This window comes from Terrapene carolina, unplaced genomic scaffold, assembly GCF_002925995.2.
Source record: "Terrapene carolina triunguis isolate 2854851 unplaced genomic scaffold, T_m_triunguis-2.0 Scaffold58, whole genome shotgun sequence".
NCBI classification, from domain to species: domain Eukaryota; kingdom Metazoa; phylum Chordata; order Testudines; family Emydidae; genus Terrapene; species Terrapene triunguis.
Window position 1 is genome coordinate 9,330,028 of NW_020664409.1, and position 13,486 is coordinate 9,343,513.

The 13,486-nt window shown below is 40.9% G+C and overlaps 1 protein-coding gene across 2 annotated transcripts in view; it reads left to right on the forward strand.

Moving 5' to 3' along the window:
• CDKAL1 (CDK5 regulatory subunit associated protein 1 like 1) overlaps nucleotides 1-13,486 on the forward strand; it is a 648,436-nt gene that overhangs the window by 335,455 nt on the left and 299,495 nt on the right. The gene's annotated exons all lie outside the window — the stretch shown is intronic.

The window sequence follows — 13,486 nt, forward strand, 5'->3', positions numbered from 1 at the left end:
ACGGAGTTTTTATGGTATAGAAAGAAAACTTTCTTTAATTCTCTACTTAGTTTTATATTGGGAGGTAATAGGTTCCAGTTAAACAGGTCTTTAAAAATACGCTGTGAATAAGCTGTATCCAATTCAATAACCATGTAGAGCTACTTAATTTTAATTCATTTAATTGGCAGGTTAATTCTGTCCCCCAGGAGACAGTCTAGGTTCAGGTACCCAAACTTGATAAGTTTGGCATTTGTCAATATAATGATAGAGTTGAATCATTTTCTGTATGTTAGAAGAGAGTGGACTTTGAAAAGGGACTACTGACTATGTGTGTCACATACCAGCAACAACAGGGTCATAGGCAGGTAGCCAAAGGACAAGCAGAGCCCTGTCATCTTCCTCTACCCTCAGTTTTTGAGATACCAAGACCAACTCATGAAACTCAGACACATGTCTCCTCTACTCTTCCTGAAATCTTTCTCTGCTGTCTTTTAGACTGGCTACAAAACCCAATTCATCGTTATGATATATGGTGTCATTAATCCTCCTTGAGATCATGGTGCTTAATGCTGCAATGTTGGTATTGAGCAGACTTGTGTAACCTGACTGTCTTTCTTGATTCCCTGTAGGGTCTTCTCTTGTTTTAGCAGAACGAAGCTGGACTCATAATGAGTATAGACATCATGCTGTTTGCGGCTAGCAAGCAACCAGTTATAGTGTTCTCTTCTCCCCTCTGTTAATGTACTATAGCCCCAAAATGTGCAGGACAGGGCATTTAGTTTATGCTCTAGCATTAGTCTATAGAAGTCGAGGTCCCTATAGGGGTAGAATGACCTCTTTTTAAAGCAAGTACAAGGGTTTGCATTGTGGGGGAAAGAAACCTGTTATGCTCCATTTGGCATTTAATGATCTCCCAGGCCTAACTGCTACACAAGTGGAAAATATAACAAACTTTTTAAAGGGCTTTGTGTAATTTTTTAAACATTCCCTTATTGTTAGTCTCTTAGAAACATGAAAATAGTTTTTACTGATTTTGACCTTCTCTGTTTAGCAACATGTTTTCCTCCTGCTTGAATGAAAGTGGATTTAATATTGTGGTGGTTATTATTTTTGTCTAAGACCAACAGCTTAAAATGATACATTTGTTATGCCAAAACATTTTGGTTTATTCACCAGTATAGCTGCAGATGCCAGCATAGCTCTAAAAACAATAGAGCTATATGTAAAGTGAGCATATAAAAATGTTATATTTATAAATTCAACAAAAATAGCTAATTTTATTTTTTTAAATCTGGTGGTAGAGCAATTGGTTTGCAAAACAGTCATATTTTAAATATTAGTTCCCAAAATCTTGAAACACTTGTAACTATCATATTTAAATTTATTATGTAACTACTTGATTTTTACATCAAGTAAATGGATGAGTTCAAATGATCTGTTTTCTGAATTAGTTTTTTATGTCTAAGATGATAACTCTCACATAAGAAGGCACACACATTGCTCATTTTCCAAAAAATAAACAAAAATATTTGCTGAAGTTTTTGTTTTTCACTTTGGGGGAAGATGAATTAAAAATCGAACCAGAAGTTGAAGGGCATGCCTTGCCATTTGCAAAAGCAATTACTGGTGCAGTTAAAGGGACAGAAGCTGTGATTAATGTTTCTGTTTGGAGCCTGTATTAATGGCATATTTCTCAACCTACCAAAGACTAAAAAAGTGGGACGCTGTCACTCTGACCTTTTAAAATATATCAGAAATAATCAGACTAATTGTCAGAATAGTTGTTCATCAGAAACTGTGAATGATAAATCTGAGTTTTCTCAATCTGTTTTTGAATTCTGAATTTAAAGATGCTGTTATGCGCAGTGGCATAACTGTGGGCCTTGAGTCAGATAAAATAGGAATTGGACTAAACAAGCACTTCCCAAACTGAACTGGAATCCAACAGGTACAAAAATTGTTTCATAAAATTGTGAGAAAAAACTATTTTCTCTCACAAATTCAAATGTATCATTAATTCTGACATAAAAATGTAAATGTCATGTAAATATCAGTATTGTCTTCCAATAATAGTTTGACAAATACAGCATTAGGTGTAGGAAGCCAATGAGTGATGTGACTTTCATTTATCTTCAGTAACAAAATCACATAAAGTAAATACCCAGGCAAACCAGTCTGTACAAGAAATCCTGAGGTTAACGTCCAAAGTATGCCTTTTTATGAGGAAAGTAGCCTTAGAACAGACTATAGGTTCTTGCTTGGTGAAGGAGCCTCACAAATGCTGTCCAAACCTTTCAGAGATGTGTAGTGAATAGTCTGGTGCAAGTTCTAACTCATATCCCATAGTAAAAGTGTATTAATCCTACCTCTGATTAGCAGTTTAAAATATCTGACATTTGGGTACCATAAATAGATGATATATCCAATAATTAATTCATTCTATAAAATTTAAATCACTTCTTTAGGCAAGCATTACATATAAATTAGTCATCTCAACAAAACAACAAAACAGTTTCAAAGTATTTTGTTAATAAGTTGAGTGAAATAGATCCTTCTAGGATATCAAATTGTACTGAGTCTGTGTCAGTATCTTCCACAGTAATATTTTTGAACATCTGTTGAGACTTCTACTTTCAGTATAATAAATGATTCTTGGATGTCCAGAGAATGTGATTTGGGCCAATGTAATCTATTCTTAGTTTAGTAGGGTGAATGATACCCAAGAAAATTCTGAATTCATGTACTTTTAGTCACTTTTTAAAAAATAGTGCTTTTCTTATATGTTCAGTTACACATTTCCAACACTGTTCTTATGTTAGGAGGCAAATCACTCCTTTCTGCTACATTTCTTCTGTAATCTTCTAGTGAGTTTCACTTACATTAGTTCCAAAAATGATTGAACTAAAAAAAAATGTTTGTAGACCAGAAAAATGTTAGTGTTTCTCCATTTCCTGAAGTCTCTGATGCACGTGTAATCCTTGTGAGAAACTTGTCCTCCTTTAGAGATTCTTGTAATCTATCCAGATCCTACCTAGGGCTCCTGAATTTCAGTTTTAACCGGTAATCAGAGATAAAAATACCCCCGATTTTTTTAAAATGAAATTGGTGTTTATCCAACACCAGAAATGGTTACTTATACTTAAGGGCTTGTCTGCATGAAGCAGTAATGTGGATTATGGGGTTGTGAGTCTAAAGTACAGTAGTGCATTGCACATTAAGTGGTCCATATAGACCCTGCTGGTGCACACTAAAGGTTCCCTAGCGTGCTTTAACATAGTGCTCTTTGAAGTAGTACTATGTTAAAATGTGTAAGGTACCATTACTGAGAGATTACTCATTACAGTAGATGAGTAATGGATATAACATACATTACTCTTTACACCATATACAAAGAGAGAGCCCTGAAAACACCTGATTTTTTGGACAACTACATAAATCTTAAAAAATGCTAAAAATAAATTCCCAAAAATGAAATTAATAAATGCCGGAGAACTGTAGCCTTAAACATATCCAGACTTCTTGTAACCCAACATTAACATTCAGAAAGAATTATCTTTGATCCAGATATACTAGTGTTCCTGCTGTCCTCACTAACTACTGGATGAAAGGAAGCTTCTTTAGGAATTTTACTAAATTCACTGTCTTTAATCAGGGCTTTACATAGTACTAGCTAAACCTTCAAAAAAGTGTACGTTCTTAAAAGATATTTAAACTGGTGTTGATTACAATCCTGGAAGTGGCGCTTCAGAGAGACTCCTGTATTAACACCCTGATTTTCCTCAATCCATTTTGAGGTTTAATAATAGTTCACCCAGCTATCCATCCAACCATGGCTCCTTCCTGTGGTAGAGGATATTTATGGATGAATCGCTGAACCAGTCTTCTCACTCCTGGTTCTCTTCAGGAGAAAGGACCTGATAACCCCTTTCAGCATCAGGTTTCTTTCAAGAAGCAGCCTACGCACCTGCGATGGGGTATACAAACCCCATATTGGACAGGGTGGAACTGCTAAACCTGCGAGGCATGCACAGGATGGAGGAGGAGCTTAAAAGGGGAGCAAAGCAGCTCACTTATTGGCAGATCAGGGAAGAGATCAGACCTTCAGCCCTCAATTTCTGAGGAAAGGGATGACTGAAGGCAGGAGCTTCACAGATGACCGCTTGCCTGGTGGCCCCTTCCTGAGCGAAAGGAGGGTTAGATTCTGATGCACCTTCAGAGGGAATCATTCCCCTCTATTTCCTATTAACTGAGTTTATTTGCATTAATGCCCCTTGCTTTTTGTTCACGGACTCCCCAAGAAGGGGAAGGGGAGGGCCAGGTCACAGGAAGAGGCAGACCATCACAGAGGCAGAATGATGTCAACAGGAGACACCCTGTGGTGAGAGAGCTGCCACACCATGCCTGGCCACAAGGAGGCAGCAGTGGTGAGTCAATCCCTTCACGACCGGTGGAGAATGTGGGCATTCTTCTCACCCTAGACTGACTGACCCAAATGGTCGAAAATTCTAGACCTAAGTGTGTGGGTTGGTAGAATGGACAGAAGGGATCTAAAGCATCTTCTCAAATGAATGACTGCAGCTCCTGCAGCAGATGGGTGCCCAGCAGCAACAGCTGGCCTGAGACTTAGGGGCACAACAGCAGGGACAGCAGCAAAGGCTGGTCCAATGGGTAATGACCCTGATGCAGCCTCAGTGTCTCCCCTCCATGGGCTGTAGGCTCAAGCCTGGTGCCTCACTCCCTCGTGCCAGTGACACTTAAAAAGATGGGCACCTAGGACAACCCTGAGGCTTTCCTGGTAACACTTGAGTGAGTGGCGATGCCATCCAAGTGTCTACTCAACCAGTGGGACATCCTATTGGCACCTTACCTGATGGTACCAGCACAGGCTGTATACTGGAAGCTGGATGCAGCATCTGACCAAGACTACGCCCAGGTGAAAGTGATTATACTCTGCTACCTTGATACCACAGAGGAAACCTTACAATAGAGGTTCCTGAGGGAGAAATAGCCCTGGGGAGCCCAGCCCCGTGTGGAGGCCCTGAAATTGAGACCTATGCTGTAGGTGGTTAAAGCAGGAGACTTGGACTGGAGTCAAGGTGGCTGAGCTTATTGTGGTGGAGCAGTTTACCCATATACTCCCAGCTGGAGTAGGCACTGGGTGCTCAAACACCAACTGGAGTCCCTAGCCAATGCCATCCAGTGATGGAAAACTACCGAGCTGCTGAAACAGCTTTGGGCGTCACACAAGTGACCACCTGGGGCCAACGGCGCCCCTTGATACAAGGGAAAACCCACAGAGTGGAATCGGCAATCAGACGGCATAGTTGCATGGCCAGCTTCTGAGGGGACCAAGCAGGTCACCAGGCCCTGGACTGGCCCCTGTTGGGAAACCCTGGCATCTTAGACTCCAGTCTGACAGAGGCCCCTAGGACTCCTGCAGTCTCCTCTGCAGGAAAGCCAAGAGTTAGGAACAGATGAGCAACATAGGGAAGGGCTATTTCACACATTTGGCTCAGGGCTGGCACCCGCTCAGCCAGCAGTGGGGTTTATTGTTTGTATGGCTGTCCAGGTCACTAGTATCATGAGTGCGCCTATATGGAGTGTGGGTATGGACAGGTGTGGATGGCAGAAGCTCATGCCCATAAGCGAGCCCTGGTTAAAATAACAGTCCCTGTTTGGATAAGTGGAACAGAGGTGATAGGCCTGGTGGATTCCGGGTGTGGGCAGACCCAGGTCCGGGACTACTTGGTCCCAACCATGAGACCCCTGGGGAAATTATCTTTCTACATTATATTCACATAGATGTTAAATCCTATCCCAGTGCACGTGTGCAATTGACTGTAGGGGAAAACATGAAGTCCCTTGTAGCGGGGCTGGCCTTGACACTAGCCTACCCCATTATCTTGCATCAGGATTGGGAAAATTTCTCTGATGTACTGAGGAGATTTAAAACAACGCAGGAGACGCCGGAAGGATTAACTGAAGGGAGGACCCTGCAAGATGGGATCCCAAAACCTGTGATGCTGGCAGGTGGAGGTGAGGAGTTAGCCCTGGAGAAGGAGGGATACGGCCAGAGGGAAGCTCCCTCAGAAGATCCACCTAACAATGAAATTATGTTGGCCCCACCTACAGGAGTGTGAGGGGGCAGCCTAACTAGAGCGACTGAGTTCATGAAGGATTAGAGGGAGTACAAAACCTTGAGCCAGTCCTGTGAGCAACTGCAGATGGTTAAAAAGAAGGTAATAGACCCACAGTGATCATTGCCCCCCACACCTCCATTTCAGCTATTGGCAGAGTGACTGTACTGGATGGAGAAAGACTGTCTGGGTGAAGTTCTTATTTCCTGGTCTCATAGGCATAAGGTCATGTGACTAGCTCATGCTATTCCCTCTGCAGGCCTCAGTCACAAGAAGACCCTGGCCAGGATTCCGAATCACTTGTATTGGCCCGAGATTCATCAAGAAGTTAAAGACGTCCACTGCTCCTATCCAAAATGCCAACTCATAGGAGCTAAAGGAGTAAGAAAAGCTATTCTGGTCCCACTCCCCATAATAGGCATCCCATTTGAAAGGACGGGGATGGAAAAAATGGAACTGGGTATAAACGTATATTAGTTATAGTTTATTATGCAATTCACTATCCCAAAGCAATCCCACTGCGCACCCTCAGTGCCAAGACTATTGCAGCAGAATTGCTAAAAGTCTTTGCCAGAGTTGAGGTACCTAAGGAGATCTTCACTGATCAAGACACTAACTTTGTCTCTGCCATAGAAGGAGGCATGTGATCTACTAAAAATAAAGTCTACGTATGTCTATTATCTGCAAACAGGTGGTCTGGTTGAATAATTCAGAAAAGAATGTTAAAAAGTTTATTGCTAAGGACCTCCATCACTGGAGTCAGCTGATCCCTCCCCTGTTATGTGCTATTAAAGAAGTTCCCGAATCATCTACTGGATTCTTCCCATTTGAACTCTTATACTTGAGATAGCCATGGGGGATTCTTGATTTGGTCCGTGAAATCTCAGCGAAACAGTCTCCTAAGCCTGAGAATGTTGTACAGTATGTACTGAAGCCCTGGGAGAGACTTGAAACCCTAGGAACCTTTGCCAAAGTAAACCTCCTTGGTGCTCAAAAGGCCCACGAACAAGCCTAGAACAAAGGGGCTCATATCCACGTATTAAAGCCAAGCAGTCGGGTACTACTTCTGCTCCTGAGTGCAGAGTCTAAGTTATTCACTGAATGGCAAGAACCATATGAAATAATCCACCTAGTCACACTAGTAAACTATGAGATCAGGCAGCCTGACAAAAGGAAGCTAACTCAGATCTACCATATTAACTTTCTGACGCCCTTGAAGGAATGGGAGAGCTTATTTATCACTCTTTAGCCCCCTGAGCCCGAGCTGGGATCCCAAGTGCCCACCTCACTGGACTCAGACCCTATACAGCTGGAAGTAAACCTCCACCCATAGCAGAGGGCCTAAGTGAGAAGCCTAGTAAAAGCCTTCTCAATGGTGTTTGTCTTCTGGCCAGAGCAGATTCCTCTCATGCAATACTGTGTTTGAACAGAGCCTGGGCAACTTGTCTGGGTGAACCCACAGGCACTCCCCCCCAAAATGCAGGATGCTATGAAATAAGAGATCCATGCCACGTTTGAAGCAGGAAGAATCCTGCAGCAGTTGGTGAAGTCTGGTTGTATTGCTCCCAAAACCGAACAGTACTATCTGGTTTTGCATAGATTTTGGAAAGGTCAATGCTTTCAAGTCAAAGCAAATTCGATGCTTACCCCATGTCCTGAGTGGATGAACTACTAGACCTGTTGGATAAAGCCTGATATATTACAGATTCCATTCATGCCAGAATCACAGGAGAAAACTGCCTTTACTGCACCGCTTATCGTATATCATTTTAGGACTATGGCCTTTGGCCTCCACAGTGCCCCAGTGGCATTCCAACAGCTCATGAATCAAGTTCTTCAACCACTTGGCTTATATGCGGCAGCCTATGGAGATGTCATGATTATTGACAGCAGAGATTGGGAAGAACACCTAGTACAAATTTTTACTGAATTTTGGCCATGCTGATGGCTGGGCTAACTCCATACCCAGCAAGGTGTAAGATGAGAAAAGAAGAGGCCACCTACCTGGGATATACTTTGTGGAAGGGCCAGGTGTGGCCCTTCGTGGATGAAATCTAGGCCCTTGAAACGTGCTCTACTCAACCACAAAAGAAACAGAGGTTCAAAGATTCTTGGTGCTCGTGGGTTACGACCGATGATTCATGTCAAATAGCAGCTGCCTTCACAGACCTAATTAAGGACAGTAGCCCCAAGAAGGCTCATGAGTCAAAAGCCTGCAAAAAGGTTTGTTAGAAGTTGAACGATCACCTATTCAAAGACCCTGTCCTGTTCAATCCTGACTGTTCAAAATGATTCACTTTACAAACTGATGCCTCAGAAGTGGGACTAGGCATGTTGTCCCAGGAAGCAAACAGTGTAACAACCTGTACTCTGTGTGAGCCGCAAACTATTCCCTCAGGAACGGACATATTCTGTGATAGAAAAGGAATGACAGGCTGTGAAATGGGCTGTTGAGTCTCTCTGATCTTATCTCACAGGAAATCCGTTTAAGCTTGTCACTGATCATGTCCTTTTGGGATGGTTAAACACCATGAAAGACACGAACCCCTAGCTTATGCACTGGTATGTGTCTCTCCAGCCTATGCCTTCCAAATTCAGCTTAAAGTGGGAAAAGCTCACCAAATGCTAATTATTCCCTGCAACTTCTCCCCAGAAAAAAATCTTCTGGCCCTAGTTCCCTAGGTGCCATCCCCCATACAGGACAACAAGGTATTAAGGAACTCCTCTGGGCTCAAGCAGCTGTGTTCTGCCACACCTGCCAGGCATGTATAGGCTGGAGGAGGAGCTTAAAAGGGGAGCAGACCAGTTCACTTGTTGGCATATCAGGGAAGAGAACAGACCTTCAGCCCTCAGCGTCTGAGGAAAGGGCTTCACAGACATGGACTGCCCTGGAGTGATCTGACCAGAGGGTCAGGTTGAAAGAAGAGGCAGACCACAGAGGCGGAGTGACTGTTAGCAGGAGACTCCCAGTGGGAAGAGAGCTGCCATGCCATACGTAGGCACAAGGAGGAAGCGGCAGTGAGTCAACCCCTTCATATCTCCCCAGTTTCCCAATACAATCTAGATCACCCTCATCTTCAGGAGGTGTAGGCCAGTAGAACGTGAGAGCAGGCCACTGTGCTCCTCTTCGACAACAATACAGATAAGTGAAAACACACAACTGTTGAAGGTAAGAGCTGCTGTTGGGCCTGCTAAGAAGCCATAAAATGTTTGGCTATTATTTACCTTGAGTCTCATCGTTTTATAGAAAAAATAGATTGTGATTGTTACTTTGACACTATTCTGTAATACATTATGAGCAGGCCTGCAATAATTTGAAATGCATAAAGATATCTTTATATTTTCTACATTAAGGTCTTGATTCAGCAAGGTCACATGCATAGCCTTAAACACACGAGTAGTCCCATGAAGTCCAGGCTAAATGAGTGCCTAATATGGGTATGTTGTAAGTAAATTAATGATTTTTCCCCCCCTAGCATTGTCAATGAGTGAGGAGGGAAGAGGGGTGTTTCAGATAATTGAAGAGAATCAGGAATCTGTGTGGTGTAAAATCAACCTGAACAATGAGAACATTTAAAGTGAATTTCATTTCACAAGGCTTTCTGTCAATATCTGGCTATACAAAGGCAGAAGTTCAGCCAATGGTGAATTCTAAAGGCGTGAGCAAGAATGGCAGCTTCAGATTGATTGTGCTTGGGTCTGCAGGCAATTTTTAACGAACATTTAAGTCAGGCCTCTTCTTGGCAAATGGTCTTTGAGATTTCTGTGGTACAGTGAAAGAGGTATTTCTGTGGTCTGGACAGCACTGCAGGCTGCTAAAAGAATTCTCTGTTGGAAAAGGAAGAGCAAGGTCAGGCAGATATTGAGAGGAGTATGAGGGCTACTGAGAAGGTCAGTGCTAGGGGTCTCCCACTGTGACAACCTGCAGAGAATCACACTGCTGGAAAAACCACTATGGTTCACATTAGAAAAATCTCACAGGAAAGCTTTTAAAAAGAGAGAGATAAGAAAAGTGAATGCTTTTTGGTACTCTTTTATTGCTTTTCTTACCAGATAACAGCATAAATCACTGTGAGATTCATTGAAGAATTGTTAACTGATAGCTACGATTTTACAGATCTAATTTTAGTTACTTTCAGTTTGAATCTATGGTGTTTTGGGGGATGGGTGGAGCTTTTCTAGCTATGTCTAATTAGACTAATAATTGGATATCATCCTTACATGACAGAAGAAGCAGATAGTGGTGAGTGAATAGAATAATTAAAAAAAAATATTAGCAGGAATTTTTCCAGTTTAGGCAGATTAGTACAGTGGGAGCAGATGCATTCATTCCACCCCACAATAAAGAGAGAGAGACAGACAGACTTAGGTATCATTTATTCAAACTGATAATGCTGTATATAACCATCAGCACAAAAAGCAAAGTGATGTTTTTAGATCTGGAAAATATGCTGAAGACAGTTCAACTTGTATTATTGGGGAAAGAAGATTTCTAGAAATATATAAAATGGAAAGATATAGCTTATAACAATAACACCATTAGCTATGACAGAGTTCATTTGGACTACTCTAGAGAAAGCAAAGTCAAAACTCATTGCAGACATTTCTGCAGTGCCTATTCTTTATAGTGAAATGTTCTGTTAGGCACAAAACATCTTTCATTTAGTATTCACCTTTTATGTTCTCATACATTTTCCATTCTCAGTCATCTCCACTTACAGGAGAGCAGAGATATGAATCCAGCTGTTAAGGTTACTGTTTGTGCTAGGTGCGGGTGCTGGGGCAGTGGGTGGGGGGGAAAAGAGCTGTGACTGAAGACTGATTTGTAATTATTTGGGTATAACGATAATGGAGTTTAAGATCTGTAATGTGTTCAAAGAATTTTTTTCTCTGCCCTTTGGATCGTATTTCTTTCTTAGAGGTCAGTTTGCTTCTACTAGCACTAAAATTACCCAGATAACAGCATGATGGATGACCTAATGAAGTGAGCATTCAGTAGGGGAAAAAAATAAATAATGCACATGATGAGGCAATGTGTTTAAAAAGAGATCCTGAGCAGCACTGGGGAATGTTGTTTTCACAGAAGATTTATTTTTTGTGAAGAAAAAAAAGTAAAGTATAAGAAACAAATAAGAAGGGATCATATTCTCCACTCCCCCTGTTTGCCTTAAGTTGGGGGACCTGGGGGGAACTTCCGTGTCTTTCTTGAAATTGAGTCCTAGCCTCTGAGTCCAGAGGGCTAGAATGAACATTTTAACAGATCCTTTTAGTATTCACTCCAGAGCTGTGACAAAGGAGCTGAGCTTTAGGTTGATTTACCCAGGCTGTATAGATTTCAAGGCTTAGGACTCAAAATAGCCTTCATGATTTGCTTATCCCTTTTGCAAGGCTGAAATTGGGGAAAGAAGGTTTTCCTAAAATACAGTATTTTTTTCTACATTATGTACATGTTTTTGACTGTCTGAGCATGGATTGTGCCCATTGCCTTTTATTCAGCACCCTGATCGCAGAGCAGTCAAGACAGTTATTCCTGTTGTTGCTGATTTACTGTTACAGCTGCTTCCTTTTCATGTGATTTAATTTGAAGTTTCAGCCCACCAGGGGGCTAATAGTCCCACCTATGCAGCTTTAAGAGCTGGTGGTTGTTTTCCACCTGAATGTTATTTCCATTCCTATTCATAGACATTCTTTCTTCACATTCATCTGGCAACAGCAAGGCAGTGTTCCAGCAATCCTCTTCAGAGGGTAAAAACATGGAACAATTTGGATGGAAAAATTATAAATTAAAATCAGTCTGATCACTTTAAAATGTTCATGTTGTTGTTTTGGTGAATGCCAGCAACTGGAAAAGAATGGCTAATGTCCTGTTTTTGTAACTCGTTTAAGATTTTTATTTATTTATTTAATGTTACTTTATTCATTTTTTCCATTGGTTGCACCATACATATGATTTTTTTTTAAACAGGCAAGTAAACCTTTGCAATAGCTTAGCATTGCTTGATGTGAAGTATATTGCTAAAAATATTAGCAACTTCTGTAAAACCAGTAGTGAGTGTGTATAATATATTTATTCACACTGTAAAACTCTTGAGACATTTGACTATAAAGTTATGCTTGCAAGTGTGATAACACCACTGTGATATGCAGGTACATGTAATGGAATGTTAGTGGATGATGGCTACATAGCAGTGGAGAAACAACTGCAAATAGGTTAATCGAACTTTTTAATATTTGATATCAAACTTTTAAAGGTGGGCTGTGAACGTGTGCAGATGCTATTCTGAAGGATGTTTTACAGGATTTTTTGTAAGTGCCTAACTGCATATTTGCATAGAAGACTGTGTTCCAATGGACATTTCAGTATTGTTGTCTGATAGTTTTGACTATGTTGTGCATTATAAAGCATTGTTTATGTTGAACTGAAGTATGCTGGAGAGAACCATCTCAATACTGCTTCCACCAGGACGCTCACAAAAACAAGAAGTCCATCTCATGAAGCTATCCCAGTGGGCAAAATAATAAATAAAACATTTTTGGTTTATATTGTAAATTGTTTTGGTTTTAAATAATAAATAGTTCTAAAACCTTTTTAAACAATCAGAGTTCAGTTTGACACTCAACACAGACTGTTGTACCTCTCTTTCAACATAGCGTGAGTTAGAGAGCAGTATTTTGCTTTTTCTGTTTGCATCATAGTCTTAACATTATTTAAATCAATGTTTTTGTTTGTATTTTCCAAATTAAAATGATTAAAAACATTTAAATTTTATGAGGCGTAGCTTCCTCTGCCAGTCCAGTTGGAGCCACTTTGAAACCACAGTCACGCGGCTTCTAATGGATGGAACTGTTGATGTGACTTTTCTTTTTCTTTTCTTTTCTTTGTTTTATTTCCTGTAGTAGAAGCTTAACTTCGCGCTGAGTTAATCATAGTCATCTAATTGACGCATAAGAAAATGTCCCCCCTTTTTAATTGACTTATTTCTTCAGCAGCTTCATTTCTGCATTATGAAAAGGTTGAGGTCAGGGGCAGACTTATAGTAGTGGCCCATATGAAGTCTTCTTCATTTCAACTGTTATTAAAGAGTGGCACAATCTTTACTCTCTTTGGGCAGGAGAATGTTGTTACCAGATTTCAGTGTTCAAGGGCAAGACTTTTTACAATACAAATCAACTACACTACTTCCTAAAATCTGATTGATGGAAAATAGAGTATTAACTGCCAGGAAACAGGTTTTTCAACACTACTATTTAGCCATCCTGCACTGACTACCCTTTTAATGGAATAATTTAATATGTCATTGCTAACAGTATAATTTAAAGAATGCAGCTTGTAATAGTTATTCCAGGTTACATGATAATCACCGCAT